Source organism: Schistocerca nitens, chromosome 12 (genome assembly GCF_023898315.1).
Source record: "Schistocerca nitens isolate TAMUIC-IGC-003100 chromosome 12, iqSchNite1.1, whole genome shotgun sequence".
NCBI classification, from domain to species: Eukaryota; Metazoa; Arthropoda; class Insecta; order Orthoptera; family Acrididae; genus Schistocerca; species Schistocerca nitens.
The window spans coordinates 42,487,934-42,507,970 of NC_064625.1; the positions used below are offsets into that span (position 1 = coordinate 42,487,934).

Genomic DNA, 20,037 nt, shown 5'->3' on the forward strand with positions numbered 1-20,037 from the left:
GTAGGAAAGTGCCGACTTGGTCTGAATGTGGTGGAACGATATCCTGACCGCCACGATCACCTGACTTAATGCCAGCTGACTTCTGCGTATGGTGTTACATTCAAAAAAATGTTCGAATGTGTGTGAATTTCTAAGGGACCAAACGTTTGAGGTCATTGGTCCCTAGACTTATACACTACTTAAATTGACTTACGTTAAGAACAACACACACACCCATGCCCGAGCGAGGACTCGAACCTCCGGCGGGAGGGGCGCCGTAATCCGTGACATGGCGCCTCAAACGCATAGAGTGTTTGTTCCTCTGCTTCTCGGAAGCATCGTATAATACAAACCAGTTGTCACCATACATTAAGACTCTCTTCATAGAACCTGACAGGAAACTGAATACAGGTGGGACATTTGTTGTGTTAACAAAAGATAACCGCAGTATTCAGTGCTGTATCAGACATTTCTGTAACTTATTTACCCTTTTCACAATTAAATGTTACTTCTTGTATAAGTAATTTATGAACAACCTACAAACAAAAATCACTTTCTTTTTAATGACACATGTACCTTCCTTCCAGCGAAATGAAAACTAGACGCACAGTTAGTGGACTTGGTTTCACTGCTCTCAACTTTATACCTTCTGGAATATTAGCTGTTTAAATAACGGAAACGCTGCCACAGTTTCTGCAGTAATGCTGTAATGCGGGTTGCCTGCCCTGTCCTGAAACCTGTTGTAGGGCAATCCTCGCTCTGCGCATTACGGCGGAAACTGTGGCGCCGTTGCCACCCTTTAGGGTCTGTATGTACATTTCTACTCTTGATCAGAGAGAGTTCACTCTTTGCGTGATTCACTGTTAGGCCTACAGCGAATGAACCCGCATACAGAATGTTGCATTAAAAATATTGAAGAGGGATCCATTTATGGAAAACATTAAGAAATGCTGTTTTAAAGGGTGTTACTGAATGGTATACAACAGTTTTTGCCGTAAATCATAGATGGAATCAGAAAAAAAAACGCAAATTATCACATCAGTCTTTTCTGCCAACGCTATTTTGCCACACGGCACGTCGAACAAACCTTTGGCAGCGAAAAACATCGGATTTATGTTTCATTGCGTATTTTTTATCGGGTGGCTACGTGATCCTCTCGATTTAAGTGGAACAAATGCGCGGAAAGAGATTTTCCTGAGGCTAAATAGCTGCCGAATCGTACCAAAATCTTGTTTTTGGTCATCAATATCAAAGTGACAAAAATGTTTTCGTAACTGGCTCGAGCGGGTGCATGGGTATAAAAGTTTAAAGGTGAATATTTTCAGAAACTATTAAAAGATTTCTACAGAGGAATGTTTTTCGTTGAATATTAACGTGGAAACGTAAAAGGCTAGCCTGGCGTAGACTGCAGTGTGATCTAAATATCGATCACAAAATAAATATATAAGTAAATAGGAGTTCCACTGCATTCGTCCAATCAGCCTCCTGAAGGATGCACCACGGGTACTGCAGGCAACGAAAGAAGACGCTTTGATGATGATGTTTGGTTTGTGGGGCGCTCAACAGCGCTGTTATGTGCGCCCGTACAAATTACCAGTCTTTACAGAGGACAACACAAACACTCCCCGGGCGGAGAAAAATCTCCACCCCGACCGGGACTCAGCGATCCAGAGGCAGGAACGCTAGCCACTTTTTTTTTTTAATCTCATTTTGTTCGCTTTTGTTCGTCGCAACTGCTCGGGGCGGACGTCGTAAGACAGCCTTTTAAGTTCGTTGTTGATCGATTAACTCAGTTTTTTTATTACAGAGAGCAGCTACCCCTCTGACCGAACACGCTGAGCTACCGCGCCGGCGCCACTAGACCACTAGCTGCGAATAGGAGAAACCGTTCACTCGGATACAGGCTTCTTGGCTTCTGTAGTCTTGCGAACTTCATCACTTGGAAAACATGTCGCAAGAGCAACGAATTTACATGGTTGAACACTATTGTGCTAACCGTTTGTATGCTCTTGTTGTAGACGCATTTCGTGGTGCCGAAGAAGCGAACAACGAAATTAATTGCCGGTTTCCGGGAATGCAGATCAGCTGGAGACAAGGAGAAGGATAGGGAGACCGGCCATTTTGACGCCCGCTAAACTGGCTGCGATGTGATGTGATGCTGGGCGTTCCCCTCACTGCCCAGCACACCGTGATGTTCTTCCTTACAAGGGAAATTTCCCATCGCAACCCCCTGAGATTTAGCCCTGCGATTTAGTGGTAAGATGGCCCAAGGACAGCCCGTCAAAAACTGAACAAAGCATGAAAACAGGAAGAATGTGTACAGAACTGTGAAAAAAACAGCAAAATAGAAACAGTGAACGGTAGAAGAACAAGAAGTGCAATAAAGAGCAGCCTGCAACATGAAGGGCGTCGAGTTGGGACAGTGAATTTTCGACACCTCTGCCACGGCCAGTAACCATGGTGCTGCGCCACGAAGGGTTATGGGCGTTAAAATCTCTCAATAGTAGGAAAGGTTTAGGGAGTTGATCAGTCAGTGCAGCCAATACGTTCAGGAGTAGCGCATCATCTGGAGAGAGATATACATTGCATCGTCCATATCCTGACAGCCACAGCTTCAAGAGGAGTTTGAAGAGGCACAGGTTCACTACATACCGAGTTCAGGACATAAACGCAAACTCCACCTGACACACTATTATATTCGCTACGGTTCTTGTAATATCCCCCGTAGCCGCGAAGGGCAGGGGTCCGCATTGCCAGGAACCAGGTTTCCTGGAGGGCAATGCAGAAAGCAGGTGTAAAGGTTTAACAGTTGCCGTAGCTCAGCCAGGTGGTGGTAAAAACCGAAGCAATTCCAGTGGAGGATGACGTGATCGTTAGACTGGGAAGGAGTGAAACACTCAGTGATGCAGTTTACGCCTCAGGGTCACCTGCTACCACCAACTTATTTCCTGAACAGACTATATCCATTGTGTCTGAGGGTCTGGCGAGGTCTAAGTCCTCAGCTGACGCCAGAATCTTCACCTCATCCTCAGATGCAGAGCTTGTAGGCAGCAGTGGTGTGGGTGCCACCGCAATTCCCTTGATCTTGGGGGTCTTTCTGGATTTCTCTCGCTGATCCTTACGTTTCTCTGGCTGGGAGGGCTTCACTGATTCAGTCTCTGAGACTGAGGATGACCCTGAAGCCCTACGACCAGCTACTTTTGGGCTCTTCAGGGCTCTTCAGCCACTTGCAGGTGTCATCTTTCCCACTAGCAGAAACCTGGGAAGGGAGTGACCCAAGGGACCCCTTCTTAGCAAGAGGTGCCGAAGAAGACTTACACTTCTCTGCTTGAGAAATGGGGACCGATGTCCCCAATGGTTGGAGGGACAGTGCTCCTGAGGTAGGTGGCGTGGAAGAAACAAAGAGGGAAGTGCCCGCCCCCAACCATCAAGGGGGCAGGTGTAGTCTTCTGGCTCTGAGAGCTGACTGGAACTCACGGAAATGATGGGGTTACAACTGTTCTCGTATTACATGATTTTCCTTTCTCGCTGTAAAATCCTGCAATCTGGTGAGCAAGGGGAATGATGCTCTCCACAGTTGACTCAGATGAGAGGAGGGGCACATGCAGTATTTGGATGGGATGGACGTCCACAGTCTTGACATGTGATGCTGGAAGTACAGTGGGAAGACATATGGCCAAATTCCAGCACTTAGAGCTTGCCAGACAAAATGAACTCCTCGTCGTCAGACAGCAAAAGAAGTTCCCTGTGGGATATAATACTCTGGACCGTATTTAAGCTCTTATGAGGCGTGATGGTAACGGAAAAATCCCCCAGCTTGTCAGAAGCGAGTAATGCCCATGACTGGGCAGAGGATGTCGTTTTTATCAAGACTGACCCTGACCGCATTTTGGACAAGCCCTCTATGTCCCCAAACTTTCCTCTAAATGCTAAACAAAAAACTGAGGCTTCATCGAGGCAAAGGAGACCCCATCAGCTCTAGCACATACAAGGTACTGGGGCGAATAAGGTTCACTGCCATCCTTAGCCTGGGTTCCTCCCGTGGCGTGGCCAGGGAGGAGAACGATTTAGGATCATACTTCCTTGCATTGTACTGAGACTTGGAATGCTTAGAGACTGCTGGCATTTGATCACCAGCAAGTGATGACATGGTATGCTTCATTGCGTTTCATCCACCCTGATGCCATCCACTCTGACCAGGGGCTCTCCCCATAGGCGCCACCCAGCCACAGCAAAGGCCGCTTGGCAGGATGGCCATTGCCAGGAGTCCTGATGCCCCAGTGTGACAGGCATCTACTCCTTGGCATACCTGGGGGGTTAACGGCGCAGGCATCAGTAGAGCGATCCCTGTGTAGTCAAGGGGCTACAACCAGCAGGGTACAGGGCGGCCCCACCACAATAGACTGGCTACCGTGCTGGATATGAAGTGCAAAGAATTCCATGGTCATCGTTGGCGCCGAAAACGACACTGCGTAGTGGGTGGAGGAAGACGCACCCAGGAAGGTGTCCTCGCTCAAGAAATGGAGGATGAGGATGAGCGGGACTGCAATTCCACGACGAGAAAGTGGGCTGAGGATCTCAGTGCACGATGGACACGATACACCATGTAAGGCGCCCTTCCCCAATTGGCTCACTCTTCGGGAAAATTTTGAAAAATGGAGGTCAAACCCTACCGGGGATCATCACATAAAGGCCGAGAGGTGTGAGACTCTTAGTCGCCTCTTACGATAGGCAGGAATACCTTGAGCCTGTTCTAACCCCCAGGCCCGCAGGGGGAAAAAGAGTGTGAGTAGGCGTTGAGGTTGCATCAACCTTTTTAGTTACCCAGTGGTCTGCAGTGATGCCCTAATCAGAGAGGTAAGTTTGGATTTCTCCCTTGGTCAGACCATCGAGCATGCAAGTGTAAATTAACACCACACGAAGAATTCAGCTTTCGTAGAGCCTCAACACGAACACGATAGCCGTGGAAGAGTGAAGTTGCAAGCAGTTGTTGGGCTTGAAAATCACATTTGGTCTCCAAAAGCAAAGATCCATTACATAAGCGAGAGCAGGATTTCACAGGGCCTGCAACTGCATTAACACCTTTCTGAATAATAAGCCGATTAACAGCAAAAGACTGACCTTCTTCCATACACGATACCACGAGGAACAGAGGTGCAGCTGGGAGGTCCTTTGAATATATAGCTTAATTCCGACTACGTTTACAAGACGTAGACTGAGATCGTGATTGGCTCATTGCTAGAAAATCCTCCATGATTACCAGCGCCTCTAATGGCGCGCTCTTTGCAACTGAGGGTCCCCCCTCAGAGGGGGACTCACCAACCTTAGTTGACTGTTGACACTTCCCAAATACCTGATAGAGGGACCATTTAGCAATTTGGGAATGTAACAGCCCATCCCTGGGCCTGGCCTGTACCAGTGGGTACTTGCGAACCCTACCTGTCAACCCAGGACTGGGAATTACGCATTACCCAGTCCCCAGTCACTTGTGAAGTGCGTGGACCGGCCTTCAGAAGTGAACAGGGAGGAAGAAGAAACAAAGAGAAATCTCAAACGCAGAAGCGGAGGAAGGGTAGGAGATGGAGAACGAAGAAATAAAAAAAGAAAAAAAAAATTGGTGACTGTTGTGATGTTAGGTCACTAAAACTTCAGAACACTTTCACAAAAACATCCCAGACATGTTCCCCAAGGGAGGGGAAAAAGAACAGCTCGGAAAGGGAATAGGTGATACAGTGTCTGTGGCCCTGTGGTAACCAGACATGAACTTATCAAAGAGTGGCGAGGCTCCAGGGGAGATATCTGATTTCTGAACTGTGTGTTCCGTATTACTAGCTGAAATTACAGATCTCAGTCTTTCTCCTCTCTCATTCCTAGTACCAAGCCCATAGTCTCCTGTTGCCCTTTCTTCAACTCCTTTCTCAACAACACATCCAATCACCCATGACTATTAGATTTTCATCTCGCTTGACGTACTGAATTACGCGTTCGATATCCTCATACACTTTTTCTGACTCTTCATCTTCGGCTTGCGACATCGGCTTGTCTAACTCAAATATCGTTATCGGTGTTGGTTTGATGTCGATGACGAGATCCGCCCTGTCATTGAACTGTTCACATTAACTCTCTCTCTCTGCCCTACCTTCCTATTCATAACGAATCCTACTACCGTTTTACCATTTTCTGCTGCTGTTGATATTACCCTGTACTCATCTAGCCAGGAACCTTTGTATTCTGTCCATTTCACTTCACTGACCTCCCCCCCCCCCCCCCCACTATTTCTAGACTGAGCCTTTGAATTTCCCTTTTCAGATTTAATAGCTTCGTTACGACGTTAAGACTTTTGACATTCAATGCCCCGACTCGCACAACATTATCTTGTCGTTGCTTAGTCAATCTTTTTCTCACGGTCATCCTTCCCTCCTGGAGATCCGAGTGGGTGACTATTATGGAATCTCTCGCCAATGGAGAGATCATCATACACTTTTCAAGTGCAGGCGACGTGTCCTGTGGTTACACAATATGTGTGTTTAATGCGGAGGTTTCTATCGCCTTCTGCATCCTCATTACATTGATCATTGCTCATTCTTCCGCCTTTAGGGGCAGTTTCCGACCCAAAGGGCAAGAGAATGCCCTAAACCTCCGTCCGCTCCTCCGCCCTTTTTGACAAGGCCGTTGGCAGGATGAGGGTTGACATCTTAAATGGCTCTGAGCACTATGGGACTTAACATCTGAGGTCATCAGTCCCCTAGAACTTAGAACTAGTTAAACCTAACTAACCTAAGGACATCACAAACATCCATGCCCGAGGTAGGATTCGAACCTGCGACCGTAGCAGCCACGCGGTTCCGGACTGAAGCGCCTAGAACCGCTCGGCAACCGCGGCCGGCGGCTGACAGCTTATCTCGGAAGTCGTCGGCCCCCGCTGTTGATAACGTTTATTCAAAATTTAAGCGGTGGGGGGGGGGTTCAAATCCTGGACCAAAAGCGTTTTGATTACTTAGCAGAAACGCTATCCCTAGACCACGGCTATTTTTAAAATATACGACAGATTCCCCATATTTATTTTTCTTCATGTTGAATATTTTCGGTTGTGGCAAAATTAATGTAAGGAAGAGTAACGTACATACACTACTGGCCATTACAATTGCTAGACCAAGAAGAAATGCAAATGATAAACGGGTATTCATTGGATAAATACACTCCTGGAAATGGAAAAAAGAACACATTGACACCAGTGTGTCAGACCCACCATACTTGCTCCGGACACTGCGAGAGGGCTGTACAAGCAATGATCACACGCACGGCACAGCGGACACACCAGGAACCGCGGTGTTGGCCGTCGAATGGCGCTAGCTGCGCAGCATTTGTGCACCGCCGCCGTCAGTATCAGCCAGTTTGCCATGGCATACGGAGCTCCATCGCAGTCTTTAACACTGGTAGCATGCCGCGACAGCGTGGACGTGAACCGTATGTGCAGTTGACGGACTTTGAGCGAGGGCGTATAGTGGGCATGCGGGAGGCCGGGTGGACGTACCGCCGAATTACTCAACACGTGGGGCGTGAGGTCTCCACAGTACATCGATGTTGTCGCCAGTGGGCGGCGGAAGGTGCACGTGCCCGTCGACCTGGGACCGGACCGCAGCGACGCACGGATGCACGCCAAGACCGTAGGATCCTACGCAGTGCCGTAGCGGACCGCACCGCCACTTCCCAGCAAATTAGGGACACTGTTGCTCCTGGGGTATCGGCGAGGACCATTCGCAACCGTCTCCATGGAGCTGGGCTACGGTCCCGCACACCGTTAGGCCGTCTTCCGCTCACGCCCCAACATCGTGCAGCCCGCCTCCAGTGGTGTCGCGACAGGCGTGAATGGAGGGACGAATGGAGACGTGTCGTCTTCAGCGATGAGAGTCGCTTCTGCCTTGGTGCCAATGATGGTCGTATGCGTGTTTGGCGCCGTGCAGGTGAGCGCCACAATCAGGACTGCATACGACCGAGGCACACAGGGCCAACACCCGGCATCATGGTGTGGGGAGCGATCTCCTACACTGGCCGTACACCACTGGTGATCGTCGAGGGGACACTGAATAGTGCACGGTACATCCAAACCGTCATCGAACCTATCGTTCAACCATTCCTAGACCGGCAAGGGAACTTGCTGTTCCAACAGGACAATGCACGTCCGCATGTATCCCGTGCCACCCAACGTGCTCTAGAAGGTGTAAGTCAACTACCCTGGCCAGCAAGATCTCCGGATCTGTCCCCCATTGAGCATGTTTGGGACTGGATGAAGCGTCGTCTCACGCGGTCTGCACGTCCAGCACGAACGCTGGTCCAACTGGGGCGCCAGGTGGAAATGGCATGGCAAGCCGTTCCACAGGAGTACATCCAGCATCTCTACGATCGTCTCCATGGGAGAATAGCAGCCTGCATTGCTGCGAAAGGTGGATATACACTGTACTAGTGCCGACATTGTGCATGCTCTGTTGCCTGTGTCTATGTGCCTGTGGTTCTGTCAGTGTGATCATGTGATGTATCTGACCCCAGGAATGTGTCAATAAAGTTTCCCCTTCCTGGGACAATGAATTCACGGTGTTCTTATTTCAATTTCCAGGAGTGTATATTATACTAGAACTGACATGTGATTACATTTTCACGCAATTTGGGTGCATAGATCCTGAGAAATCAGTACCCAGAACAACAACCTCTGGCCGTAATAACGCCCTAGATACGCCTGGGCATTGAGTCAAACAGAGCTTGGATGGCGTGTACAGGTACAGCTGCCCATGCAGCTTCAACATGATACCACAGTTCATCAAGAATAGTGACTTGCGTATTGTGACGAGCCAGTTGCTCGGCCATCATTGACCAGACGTTTTCAATTAGTGAGACATCTGGAGAATGTGCTGCGCCAGGGCAGCAGTCGAACATTTTCTGTATCCGGAAAGGCCCGTACAGGACCTGCAACATGCGGAGGTGCATTATCCTGCTGAATTCTAGGGTTTCGCAGGGATCGAATGAAGGGTAAAGCCACGGGTCGTAACACATCTGAAATGTAACGTCCACTATCCAAAGTGCTGTCAATGCGAACAAAAGGTGACCGAGACGTGTCACCACGTGACGGGTGATACGCCAGTATGGCTATGACGAATACACGCTTCCAATGTGCGTTCACCGCGATGTCGCCAAACACGGATGCGACCATCATGATGCTGTGAACAGAACCTGGATTCATCCGAAAAAATGACGTTTTGCCATTCGTACACCCAGGTTCGTCGTTGAGTACACCATCGCAGGCGCTCCCGTCTGTGATGCAGCGTCAAGTGTAGACGCAGCCATGGTCTCCGAGCTGATAATTCATGCTGCTGCAAACGTCGTCGAACTGTTCGTGCAGATGGTTGTTGTCTTGCAAACGTCCCCAGCTATTGATTCAGCGATCGAGACGTGGCTGCACGATCCGTTACAGCCATGCGGATAAGATGCCTGTCATCTCGACTGCTAGTGATACGAGGCCGTTGGTATCCAGAACGGCGTTCCGTATAATCCTCCTGAACCCACCGATTCGATATTCTGCTAACAGTCATTGGATCTCGACCAACGCGAGCAGCAACGTCGCGATACGATAAACCGCAGTCGCTATAGGCTACAATCCGACCTTTATCCAAGTCTGAAACGCGATGGTACGCATTTCTCCTCCTTACACGAGGCATCACAACAACGTTTAACCAGGCAACGTCGGTCAACTGCTGTTTGTGTATGTCAGCACGTTGTAGGTGTCGCCACCGGCACCAACCTTGTGCGAGTGCTCTGAAAAGCTAATCATTTGCATATCACAGCATCTTTCTCCTCTCGGTTAAATTTCTCGTCTGTAGCACGTCATCTTCGTGGTGTAGCAATTTTAATAGCCAGTAGTGTAGTTCGAAAGCCAACAGACCGATCGCGTAACGTGTCTCGTTGTTTGAGCATTTCATTTCAATTAAAATCTGTATATTTTATTTCGAAGTGCGAAATCGTGTCTGTACCACTATTTGAAAGGGGAATTAAGCCAATACTTCTCCTGGTCAACCCGCATATCGAACAACAGCAATTCTGCAAGGCCCACAACCTGATACCTACTGCAATACCCACAACGTGATACCTCCTGCGCCCAGCAAGAGTATTGGTTTTTCAGAAGTTAAATCAACCCCCAAACAGTTTATTTAGCTATTAAATGGTGAGATTTACATCTTGCCATCGCTTTTGTGGCGTGATCTTTGAATGGCACACCTTTACTTACGCACTTTTTTTTTATCATTTAGCAGTTTTAATTACCTCCACCAGTTATATTTGCTACTTACTGCCAGACAGAGGATGGATTACAATGCTCAGAAATCGACGAGGAAGTTAAAATGTCTTGCATATCAAGTTCGCAGCATGCAGGAATCGGCGGCATCTGATACAGAGCAGCGCCTAGTGTACACTATGTGGATTCGGCCAGCTGTTGACATCCATGGTATAGCAGAAATGGAACGGGTTTGCTTCAGTGATGCGGCGTGGTTTTTTCTTTCGTGGATACGTGTTTAGTCAGAACATGAGAATTTGGTCTCCCGAAAATCCGCGTGTGGTTCATGAGTAGACGTTGCACTGTCACAAAATTGGAGTCTCTGTGGCGGGCCCTCTTTTCTTTGAAACTACAGAGGACAGTGTTTTTTACGTGGACATTATTTGTTTATTATTTATGTTTCTATTAATTTGCTGCCATTTACAAATGACCTGCCACCTTATTACTAAGATAGGTCTTACTGTCACAAAACGAAATTGTACATGTAAAAAATGTATTTCTAATAAGGCTTAATAATATTGCAACTTTAAATATTTATAGACTTAAGAGTAATTAAGAAACGGAACTTTTAAAATTTAAGATGGATAGTGTAGTGGACTGACAAGGCAGCCAGTCCACAGAGACGGGTAGCCGAAAGGGCACACGTACACACACGCCGACTGGCGCGAAGTCTGGAACAGGATTCGTAATGAATGTGATAAAGAAAAGAACGTAGCTACTAGAACGCTTAACTTTTATATCGTCCTTTGGTATACAGCATTCTTGATGATACAAGTGAGACTATCTTGAGATACATGCAATGGTACAAATGGCGCCTTGCTAGGTCGTAGCCATGGACTTAGCTCAAGGCTATTCTAACTGTCTCTCGGCAAATGAGAGAAAGGCTTCGTACGTGTAGTCGCTAGCAATGTCGTCCGTACAACTGGGGCGAGTGCTAGTACGTCTCTCGAGACCTGCCTTGTGGTGGCGCTCGGTCTGCGATCCTGACAGTGGCGACACGCGGGTCCGACATGTACTATTGGACCGCGGCCGATTTAAGCTACCACCTAGCAAGTGTGGTGTCTGGCGGTGACACCACAGATAGATACAAGATAATAACCGTTTATGTAATAAACAATGTTTTGTAAAATCGAAATATAAATCAGTAGTAAACTTTTGGGAAGAATCAAAACAGAAGACTGGAAAGATGACATCGTACCTAAATAGTTTCAGTTCCCGAAGCAGTAGGACGTTGGAACTTGCCATATATCTAATAAAACAATTCATTTCGTAAGCGAAATTTTTTGGCGTTGGGATCATCGGCATAGTCTTGTCGTCCCAACGTTCTCACAATTTAACATCTCCAGCCTCTGGGCCTACCTTCAAGGAAGGCAAAAACACTCTCAGGTGTTAGCAAAAGGCAAATGTTTAAGTTTACAATAAGGTGACCATATTACTGAGAGTCGAAGCTCAGACCAATTTTATAACAGCTCACTGCAGTTGACAGTGCTCTGTAACTATTTCACATTCTTAAAATTTACGACGAAATGAATAGCAACAGAAAACTCACCTTCACATTTCTCGCAACGGACATTTTAGTCTGTTCACCTCTCTAGATTATGAATGGATGCCAGTTTTAAAAATAAGTAATAACGTATTAAATTTTGACTGATTACATGTGATTTAATTAAATACATTTATATCACATTGTTTATGACATCGTGCTTTAAATTCCGAATTGAAAATGCAGTACCGTTTGGTCATTGAGGAGTTGGTTACAGTCTACAGAAAGTGAATAGAGAACGCCAACTAGATATACACGGATGTATTAGGGTTACCTTTAAGTAAATCCAGCTCAGTAGTGCCACCTTCATCGCAATTATTATTGAAGATCCCGAACTTGAACGCTTAAGCAGCGTGGACGCATTCCATAACACTGCACATCATTTTATTTTAGATTAGGAATACGATATTGAAATAGATAGTTTTACAATGCTAGAGAAATAAACAGTAGTATGTTGAAACGTCATATACCGACAATTTGATTTTATTTCAAAAAACCAGAACATTTAGTCGTCACACCAGAACCCAATGAGGACAAGGGGACTGGACTCCAAAATTCGGAACTGTCCAGGTCAAATTGGGACGTTTGGTCTCTTTGAATAAAGTTAGTTTTCATGAATTGTACCACAAACTTCAATGCACTTTCGGAATTCTCTTTACAACACCACGGCTAGCTCTTTGGCGGTCATCGTGGTGGTCTTTTATGAGGACAGCACTGTTCGCAATTCGAACGATGACTTCGTCTTTTGTGTTTCCTTTTTCTTCGCAGACTTGGCCTTTTGACCACCTAGGCAGTCAAAAATAAAAGGCGTTAGATCCGGGGACACCGGCGCCTAAGAAAGATGACCTTTTCCGCAGGTCCACCTTGTCGGAACGTTAAGTTCACATGATGTGACATCTGATGACAACAACATGCCGTGGACCGTCATGATAGAAAAACACATCCGTCCTCGTGGTCAAAGAAACCTCTTCCAATAATGCTGGGGGCTCGTTTTCCATATAGTCTCAGTAACGGGGCCCTATACGGGGACGATGTAACAAAACAATCCCAGTCAACTGATTGTCTGTCGTGCCACACCATACATTTGGAGAGCAGAGTTCTTGAAAATATGTCTCCACAAAGACTAGGGGGTTTTCGTCGTAATACCGATGTGAGTTACGAGTGTCACTGAAACTAAACGGATACTGTTTGCTGATGATACAAGTATCATTATTAATCCAGTAAGAGAAACTCCAATAGAAAATGATAGAAACAATGTCTCTGGAAAAGGTATTAATTGCTTTTCTGCGAATGGGTTTGCTCTGAACTTTGAAAAAACACAGTAAATACAATTTTCTGCTGCAAGTACAGTTACTTCGAGAAATATAACACATCAATAGATGTCATTAGCCAGAGTAGAGCATACTAAGATTTGGGTGTATATATAGATGAGAATCGTAATGGGAAAATTCATATTTTGAATCTCCTAAAGCGACTAGGTTCAGCAACTTTTGCAATCAGAACAATTGTCAATTTCAACGATATAGAAATTAGTAAGCTAAGATACTTTGCATACTTGCACTCTGTGATGTCATACGGAATAATATTTTGGAGTAACTCAACACTTAGGCAAAAAGCATTCACTGATCAAAAGAAAGTGATTAGAATAATGTGCGAGGCTCATAGTATCACTTCCTGTGGGCATCCTACGGTATACTGATAATTTTTACTTTAGGATCCTCCAACTGCAACTGAATGAAACACAATTTTCGTGCCATACGAGTTTCGCCTTTATTCTCTGCAAGGCATCTACGGTAATATGACACGCAACTGAGGGAGAGAGGACTACAAAAGTTGTAGGCATCTGTTTAGAAGGTTAGGAATTCTTACAACAACCTCACACTACATTTACTAATTAGTAAAATTTGTTCCCAATAACATGGACCAGTTTAAAAACAAGAGTGACATTCATGATAATTATACCAGAAGAGAGATAGACTTACACTACTCTCCATTTAACCTATCTTTGGCACGGAAAGGGGTAAAATATGCTGCTGTAAAACTTTTCGATAAATTACCATATGAAGTAAAATGTCTGACAGACAGCAGTAATAGTTTCAAAAATAATTTGGAAACATATCTAGATGACTACTCCTACACCATAGATTTTTTTATGGGACCAAACTGCTGAGGTCATCGGTCCCTAGTCTTACACACTACTTAATCTAACTTATGCTGAGAACAACATACACACCCATGCCCTAAGATTCCTTAGGTGGGAGGGGCTCTCAAACCCGGCGGCCATTCTGCGCGGCTATACCATAGATGAATTCTTGAATCGGAATCAATAAATCTACAGGTACAACATATGCAATTTGTGCCATATAAGAGAATGGGGTAGGCAATAAAAATTTAAGAAAATCCGTGATTCATGTGTGCATTTCTTATGCACTTGACACGTTCCACACCATAATGGTTACCGTCAGATTGATCAATGGTACATATAACTAATTAACTAACTATACCGGCATGAATACAAGTGGCTCCGTCAGTAAAGAGTATTAATGGGCTTACTCGGTGGTTTCCAATAGCCAACGAGAAAATTCAGATCGTCTACGTTCATGTTCTTATCGAAGATATAAGAATACAGGCCAAGCATACCTAACGTCCGCCATTTTCCCTCATGTGAAGAATGGAGAAATTGTGCGTGTGACTGCTGTAGGACTGCATCATGGCAACTGAATAATGTCTTCTATCTCATTTACATTCTATTAATTTGAACGTTCGGATTAAATATTGACGAGTGGGTCCTGCACCAGTATCATGCAGCTTAGCGAAAACACAAGTAAACGCTCACGAATCTGGTACTCCGCGGTTAGAAAGTCGTCTACTGTATTCTGTACAAGTACCAACAGCGTTCTTATGTAAGAAATAAATTAAAAAACCTCATACAAATACCTAATCGGGGTAGTAAGCATTTTTAAACACCTGCGGAATGTTTAAAAGATACAGCAGAATTGACGAACACTTGACACTCACAGTCACAGTCGGAAAATTCGGTGCTGTAAACTCAAGCACAACATCAGAATGTGAACTTCAGAACAAAAGTGACAGTCGACAAATAAACGCATAGCAACTGGTGTACCGATACGCGAAAGAAAACGTACACCCGTAACCGACTGTTTCTCTGCAACGAATGAAAACTGAGTGCAAATCACGTATATAGCTTCATTCGGATTAATTTAACCCCTCGTAAAATACAGGTTGTTTCAAAATGAATATACGGGTTTTAAGGTTTTGTAGCATTTATTACGTTCACCTTACAATTATAAACAATACGTCACATAAAAGAGCAACTCTTACAGTTTCTCCTACACGTCTTCAGTATGAGAGCACCATTCATCACACATCAAGTCGATAGGCGAACTCTTGCAGACCTTGCTCAGCGTATGTGCATGGAGTAATTTTTGCAAAAATGCTATTTCTTAGGTAGATCAGATGGTAGCGAAAGCACATACCGTGTTCGGTTATGAACCCCCCACAGATAAAAATCTCATGGCGTCAGATCCTCTGTGAATCTGGAGGTCATGCAAATCAAGCTTGTCATCCGGCAACTTGGGGCCAATCCAGCGGTCGGGTACAACGTCGGTTAGTCAATCGCGTACTGAGTTATGCCAGTGAACCGGCTCACCAAATTGCTGCCAAATTAAGTTCTGTTGTTCAGCTTCTTCCAATTGAGGAGAAATGCATAGTTGTAGTCCATGAAGATAAGAAACACTACTACAGTTGCTTCACCGAAAAAGAGATCCATAAACCTTCAGCCGGGATATGGCACAAAAAACACTGATTTTGGGTGAGTCTCGTTGCAGCTGTACCATCTCGTGGGGATTTGTATCCCCAGATGCGCATATTATACGTATTCACATTTCCGCTTAGGTGAAACGTCGATTCATCACTGAAGACGACACGACCCAGAAAATCTTCATCTTCAAGCAGCAACAAATCTTCTGCAAAGTTGACACGTAAACCGTATTCTGTAGACTTTAGAGCTTGTAACAACTGCAAACGATAAGACCATAGTTGTAAATGTCTGCTTAAAGGCCTCCACACAGACGTCGCGACTACCCTGCCGAACTGATTTCTTGAGGCTAAGCGTGAAAGATACTCGTTCAACACGTTCTTCATTCACTCTTTGTCGTTCAACACTCTTTCCTTTGCACACTGGTATATAGAAACAAAACTGTTTGAGTTACACTTTTATTTCATGTATTATTTATAATTGTAAGTTGAACATAAAAAATGCTACAAACTGTTAAAGCCCGTATATTGATTTTGAAACGCCCGGTGTTTACTATTTCTCCTCAAGTAGATATCACTCACCAACAAGAAAAGCGAGCAAAGTCAAGAAACGGCAATTTTTAGTTGTTGACCCCAAAAAACCACGTCTGAAGCGCCCCAACTTGCACGAAAAGCGTCGCGTCTCAACCTCTCAATTTGTCCACTTCAGGGCAGATATGTCACTTTTGCTGCAGGCTATCTCTCTGCGACACTGCAGTGTCTCCTCAGCGACGGTGCTGGTGGGTGTCACTCGTGCAGGGCGGCGCCTTCTGAGTTGTGAAACGTTTCGTGTATAAGGTAAGTCGAATGTACGTGTTAATATAATTGATTATTACAATATCAGTATTTATGCAGTGTCTGTACCTCAAATTACAATGTCTTTCATACGTGCTCGCATGTCTGAAGGAACAGAGATTACAGATGTTGTAAATGTTACAAAATTTCGTGCGCTGAGTGCACAAAAAAAAAAAAAAAACAAGAAAGAAACAATCATAGCGTGTAGGCTTTCACGGCCGGCGTCTTCAGTAATTAAAACTTCCGGGCTAAGAGGCCGTGGTCCAATAGTAGAAATACTTCTCCCTGACGTTTCGTTGCCAGCTGCGGGCAACATCATCTGAGGTGAGTCTACGACTCACCTCAGATGATGTTGCCCGCAGCTGGCAATGAAACGTCAGGGAGAAGTATTTCTACTATTGGACCACGGCCTCTTAGCCCGGAAGTTTTAATTATTGAAGAAAGAAACACTTCTGCTTTAAAGGAAGTCCACATTAAATTCCTTTTCTCCGCGAAAAGCATCGTTGCATTATACAGGGTTTTCGGAAATTCTCGTTACAGTATTCTAGCACTTGTAGAGGGGGTCTGAGTAGATAATATTTTGTATAGGAACCCATGCCCGGAAACGTACCGTTTTGTGCGGCGGTTTCAATTCAGATGCGTAAATCGTCCACTTCCGTTTGAGAAATTGAATTAGGCGTGACGCAGTACAGTTGTTAAGTGTTAACACTTAAACACCTCGTGTGTACATTACTACAGAATAAAAAAGAGCCGAATACACTGCACTTACAGAGCAGTACTGATGCGTTACAACGGCGGGTCGACGCCGCGACCACCAACGTCGTTACAGACAGTGCACCTACGCAGCATGTTCTGGTCCAGGACAAGAAACGCTGAGACTTTTCTCTTTTCCTCAGCAGACGTGGACGCGTTACGCACCTGAACTGACACCGTCGTAGAACGAAAAGTTTCCAAACATGAGTTAATACTCAAAATATCATGCGCTCACTCCGCTCTAAAAGTTCTAGAAGTTTATAAGGTTAATTTCCGTCACCCTGCGTATCCGTCTTTATGCTTCTATATTTTCGTAAGTTGTGTTCCTTAAATTGCACCTAATTGACGTTTCTTATTAAATTATATTAATCTTCGTGAATTACAATTTTGCGTTTCTCTTATACAACAATTTCAACTTATTTTAATTTTTCATTTTAACGTAAGTACTAATGTTGGCTCATGGAGGTTCGAATGTCGTCTTATATAAGAGTAACTAAAAAAATAACCTATGTATTTTGTTGGATGGAACAGTGGCAGACGTATTACGCGAGGGCTCGCAACAAAAACAAGACAGTAATCAGAAAATCAAGAAAAGTGAGAACTCAAAGAATTAATAATTTTAATGAATAGTTATTTCCTGTTAGCTGCTTAAAGTTTATTGGTCTTTCGTGCTGTACGCTTATTTCGGCATTACTGCCATTTTGTAGTATAACTTGCAATCATTACATGTAGTCAATGTCAATTGAATGGTATTTTAGATGGATTATGTGCAGAGGAATACTTAAGTTGTTCATAACGTACGTAAAACTTCGTCTGTGTCTATTCGCTATTTCCTTGCTGTCATTTCATGAACGTACACGGAAAATACGTACTTGTTCGTGGTATCTAAGACGCCATCTAACTGACAACATTTCGGTGGCAAAAGATTCTAATCCAGGAAGCGATGCGTTCTCACAGCGGTCAATTGCGAGAGTAAACCACCCACTGCCAGCTGCTCCACTTGCAACATCGAGTGGAAAATTAACTCGACATCCACGAAACAAAAATTGGTCCATTAAGAATAACAGATTGTGCAGTGCCATTTGTTCCAAGTTTATTTTCCAAACTAATTACATGTTTGTAAACTGGCATGTGGTGGCGGCGATGATGATAGACACGTCGACGAGGCACAATGCTTCAATGCTGTTGCTATATACCCGCTATTGTAGGAAAGTGTCTAATGATGATAAAATACATGTATGGATGAAAGGACTTTGTGTACTTGCTGAAAATGTAACTGTAACTGGTGATATTACTTTGCAGGTTGTACTAGAAAATGGGAATAATGCCGACATAAGCTTATAGCACGAAATAAAAATGACACTTTAAGCAGCTAACAGGAAACAACTATTTATTAAAATGTCATACTGTGACCTCCATTACGCTGCAGGCCGTACACTTCGGAAATTATTGGCAATAATTAATAAGTACCTGAAAACAGCTGACATTCGACGAGAACAAAACTGCGTGTCCATGTTACTGATGTATGGATTACAGCAGTACTTACTGGCAATGTTGCGTACTTTAAATTTCCAGAACACCTGTACTACTCATTACGCTGCAGGCCGTGCAATTCGGGGGAAGATCATTACCTGAAAACAGCTCACATTCGACGAGAACAGAACTATATGTGCATATTACTATGTATAGATTATAGCACTACTTACTGGCAAAGTTACGTACTTTAAATTCACAGCACACATATACTATTCCAGTATAAGTTTTAAGGACTTATTTATGTCGATTTATTTCAAGTTGTGGCACTGTTCTTTCCGGGGTGCGATATATCTGCTTCCTTTTCGCTAGCGACTACTTTTCAGTCGCTTTGTTATACGCGAGTGTGGTGCGGGTTGCGTGTTTGCCGGTGGCAGGTGCAGTAGTTAGTTGGAGTGCGTGTGCGCGCTGCCCTACCTGCTGCGGTGCTCCGGCGCTGCTGCTGCTGCTGCTGCTGCTGCTGCCGCTGTGTGGTGTTGACGCCTCGGAGGTTGGGCGGCGACTGAGCGCTGAGCGCTGCCCCAGCGGACTCCACCGTCGGCCGCTACTGTGCGGCCGCGGAGCAGGCAAACGCAACACACGCTCCGACGTACCCTCACCGCCGCCCCACCGCTGCCCACCCACCCACTCACCAACCCACACGCAGAGTTTGCTTTTCCTTGAGACACTGAAAGGTCCTAACAGAACTGATTATCACTAAACGCTCGTTGTCTAATGAACAACACGACACAAAAAAATGGCTCACATGACTCTGAGCACTATGGGACTTAACTTCTGCGGTCATCAGTCCCCTAGAACTACTTAAACCTAACTAACCTAAGGACATCACACACATCCATGCCCGAGGCAGGATTCGAACCTCCGACCGTAACGGTCGCGCGGTTCCAGACTGTAGCGCCTAGAACTGCTCGGCCACTCCGGCCGGCTAACACGACACAATATTCCAGTAAGGGGTGATAGTTCTTTAACTATCCAGTGATCAAATGGGAAAATTACAGTTGTGTTAGTGGTGGGTGTTGTGTTGGCAGAAGAGCCAACACCGTGTTACTAGTGGAGGCCGAAATGCCCGCGTTTTAGCTCACGCAGGCTGGCGTAAGGAGGAGGTCTGGAACACGACAAGGAATTAGAATTCAGAAAGCGGACGTAATTAGTTTGATGTTGTTGTTGTGGTCTTCAGTCCTGAGACTTTTTTGATGCAGCTCTCCATGCTACTCTATCCCGTGCAAGCTTCTTCATCTCCCAGTACCTACTGCAACCTACATCCTTCTGAATCTGCTTAGTGTATTCATCTCTTGGT

General features: G+C 45.2%; 1 protein-coding gene across 2 annotated transcripts in view; it reads right to left on the reverse strand.

Moving 5' to 3' along the window:
- Positions 1-19,271, reverse strand: part of LOC126215086 (sclerostin domain-containing protein 1-like) — a 477,616-nt gene extending 458,345 nt beyond the window's left edge. For both annotated transcript variants that reach the window (XR_007542083.1, XM_049941734.1), the window contains exon 1: positions 19,158-19,271. The gene's annotated coding sequence lies outside the window, so the exon portion shown is untranslated. The remainder of the gene's footprint in view (positions 1-19,157) is intronic.
- Between the last annotated feature and the right edge of the window lie 766 nt (positions 19,272-20,037).